The sequence below is a fragment of the Seriola lalandi genome, unplaced genomic scaffold (genome assembly GCF_002814215.2).
Source record: "Seriola lalandi dorsalis isolate HSWRI2012SDOR001 ecotype SW California unplaced genomic scaffold, Sedor1 jcf7180002054683, whole genome shotgun sequence".
Taxonomy (NCBI): Eukaryota; Metazoa; Chordata; class Actinopteri; order Carangiformes; family Carangidae; genus Seriola; species Seriola lalandi.
In genome coordinates this window covers 58362-62447 of record NW_019525236.1, presented here as the reverse complement: position 1 = coordinate 62447, position 4086 = coordinate 58362, and positions in this window count along the sequence as shown.

Below are 4086 nucleotides of genomic sequence, written 5' to 3'. Positions count from 1 at the left end.
GCTGTTAATATAGATACAGTGTGTTTCCTGATGGTAGAATATGTAACAACAACAACAACAACAACAACAACAACAAACCAACCTACATGTTGACCTCGAAGACTAATGACACCGTTTCCTGTTTCCACAAACACACACACACACACACACACACACACACACACACACACACACACACACACAGACACACACACACACAAACACCTTGAGTTTCTGTCTCAGTGAAACTCTTGAGTCTAGAACGAGGACTAAAATAAACTCTTTCTAAAAGCTGCACTAATAAATATTTTATAATAACAATGAAAAAAAAGGCTGTGAGTTCGTTCAGAGTGACAAACTCACAGAGAAGAATCAGACCCTCTGCAGCTCCTCTCACATCCACAGCTGTTTTACTGTCTCTCAGCTCAGACCTCAGTGTTTTGGTTTACCTGCCACAGCAGAGACAGGAAATAGTCAGTTATACAACAATATTTACAAGTCTAATATGTAAAGTTAGCTAGAGTACAGTGTAAAGGTTAGCTAGTTAGCGCTGCAGCTAACTTCAGGTAATTGATGACTGTCACAGTTGAACAACAGTGACAGTCATCCATCACCTCACTGTCTCATCTCTGATGTCAGGTTAAATAATCACTAACACATCAGACAGCGTGTGAAGAGATCTCCAAAATAAAACTAAAAAAATAATTAGATGTACTGTATATTAGCTATATTAGCATATTAGCTCACGTTAGCCACCGTAAGCTACTGGTCAAACCAGACCAGTGTAGTGGACTGGGAGAAAATGTGTTTTGTTTCCTATGAAGAAAATCAGAATTCAGTCATAAACTTCTGCTTGAAACAAAACATGTTTGAATTAAATGATAAAACGTGTACGTAAAGATTTATTCATTTGTTCATCTGTTTCATCTTCTCTTCCTTGTTTCAGACTGAATTAACGCGTTCAGACTTCACGTCGATGGTCCGTGAGTTTCCAGGTTCAGACAACAGATCCAGGTCCTTGGTTTTCCTCAGGTCTGCTCCAGACAACAGACGGTTAATGTGTTACAGGAAGAGAGAGAGAGAGAGAGAGAGAGAGAGAGAGAGAGAGAGGGCATTACCATGAAAGAGAGTATTCAGCCTCATTCCCACAGAGACCAGGTCTGGGGTTTCACCCTGGTCTGATGAAATCAAATCCCTCTCATCACAGACCCTGAATCCCTTCAGAAACACAGTATTGATTCCTCTAATTCCTCCATGTTTCATTATTGCTGAACAGTCCTGGCCTGCTCAGCTCCTCTCCACTAAAGAGGACCACTCTCAGTCCTGGTCCTGGGGGGGGGGGGGCTGGTTTTCAGCTTCAGTTTCCCTCAGTGAATAATGAGAATATGGAGTTTTGAATGTAACATCTCAGAAAAGAAGAGCTGCTTCTCTCAGTCTGTGAGGAGTTCGCTGTTGTCAGGAAAACTCAGTGTCAGGTCCTGAACTCACCGGAGGTCGAACCTCAGAGCAGCAGGATGAAGCTGTGAGCACATGAGCACAGAGGAAACAGGGTGATTCAGAGGCGGGAAAGATGAGAGCTCCTCAGCTGACATGTTCATATTCATATCAAAATTTATTATAAATGTAAATCAGGTTAAGTCATGAGCATGTTTTAATTATGAATGTAAGATTATCATCCTCATTGATTAGTGTATTGATCTGGGAAATGCTGTTAATATAGATACAGTGTGTTTCCTGATGGTAGAATATGTAACAACAACAACAACAACAACAACAACAAACCAACCTACATGTTGACCTCGAAGACTAATGACACCGTTTCCTGTTTCCACAAACACACACACACACACACACACACACACACACACACATGCACACACACACACACACACACAGGGGGATGATGGGAGGTGGGGGAGGGTCATGTTTGGTTCTCTCTGTGACCTCTTATTTGGATCAGGTCAAATCTATGATGAATGGATTTTCACACAGAACTGGAATCACTCACCACTTCACTGTCACATTCCTCCCAGTGCACCGGCTCCTTTCAGACCTGATCCCAGTTCAGGACTGTGGGTGTGACTCCGCTGGAGCAGACAGTAAACACTGAGCTGAGGACTCAGGTCAGACTGTATATATATTATATACAGTCTCTACCTGTAGTTACCACGTCATTGGTTTAACTACTGTCACATCTCTCATGTCTCTCTGATTATCATCCTGATTCTCATATAACACACCTGAAAACATATCACATGACCATTCACCTACACTGGGCATGTGCGTGCCGGTGTAAACAGGAAGTAGATTGTCATCTCTGCAGTTGGTTGGTTTGAAATACTCTGAACAAGGAACAACAGTTGTAGCTCTAAAATGCAGAATTTAACCGAACAACAGCTGCTAGCAAAGACAACGAGGTCAGTAACACTGTGATTCATTATCATGTTGTATTCACCACTGGTAGTCCAGGCTGATGAGAGCCAATCAGGAGCCAATGTCATCGTTTCCAAAGGTCTCAGTTTCTCAGGAACCATAGAAGAAGAGATGAGTTTTAAAGCATTCAGTGTGACTGTATCCTCAGTGTTGTCAGGAGGAGTCTGGGAGGAACTCCTCAGGTGTTTTGCAGTCAGGTGTTTCTACTTCAATTTATCATCTAACCTGACTGAACTGACTGAATGTGACGTGTTGACTCTTCTCCACAGAGCTTTCTTACTGCTGAACTGAACTGAGTACCATTTCCCATCCAGAGAGCAATGTCACAGTCTCTCCTCCTCCTCCTCCTCCTCCTCCTCCTCCCTGGAGATCACAGCACTGAGCTGCTGATGCAGTTACATACAGAACAGTAACACTGCTTTTTCTGCACCGCGGCTCTTTTTCTGTTCTCATGCTCTGTTTTGCGCAGCCTATCACGTTTCTCCATTTCTATCAAACAACATTCATCAGTGAAATATGGCTCCACCTTCTGCTGTGTCAGCACTGTGAGAGGAGGAGGAGGAGGAGGAGGAGGAGGAGGAGGAGGAGGCTGCACACATCTACCTCCATCACGGTCATGTGTTTGTGACTGATTCACTGGAGACTCCACAAAGTTGTACATATACAGAGAGCAGCACTCATCATCATCATCACCGTCATCATCATCATCATCATCATCATCACCCTTTGACTTGTAGCTCATTAGTTCTTCTCATCCTGGTGATTAACTTGTTTCTCTGCCCCCCCCCCATTCCCAGGGACAAGATCTGACATTTGTCACAAAACACCACTTGATTGCTAATTTAGCAATGAGCATGGGGTAGTGTGTAAGAATAGTTGCCATGACGACACCAACATCACTTCTGGCACACAGGACTGAAGGCTTCTGTGCAAACTGAGCCTGTGTTCACACTTTGATGGGAGTTCATGTGGAAGAGCGTCGAGCCTGTGTCTGCTGATGTGTCTGTTAATATCTGATGATGATGATGATGATGATGATGATGATGATGCATGTTGTTTGCGTGTTCTGACATCATCTGTTGCAGTGGCTGAACCTCGCCCACACAGACGAGGGAGACGACACAGATCTGAAGGAGGAGCCTGCAGCGTGTGTGTGTGTGTGTGTGTGTGTGTGTGTGTGTGTGTATGGAGGGGGGGGGTTTACAAATACAAATCACAGTGATGTGGGGGGAGGGGGGGGGCACCCTCCATTCAGTATTCATAGAGATGTGCAGTGGACGGCCTTCACTCTGAAGCTCATTCCCTCCACAGCTCTGACTGTTCATCCCACAGTGATTGAATTCCTCTCAGAGTCCAGCTCTGCTCTGCGGGTCGTGTGTGCGTCTGAGGCGGGAAAACGTCTCTGTCATTACCCTCAGTACGAGTTGGCTGATTCATGACACAGCAGCCGGCTCGCCGAACATAATCCTCCAACATGAAACCAAACAGCAGAGTGGTGTTTAAATAGGAGGAGCACAGCTGATTATTGTGTAACCTCCCTCCTCCAGATGGTTTGATATGAATCTGTCCAGGGGTCAAACACTGTAACCGGCTCAGATATGAAGCCGCTGGCTGCTCCAGCATCTCCTCCCTCTCAGGCTCAGAGACATGGCTGTGTGTCCATGCAGGTATGGG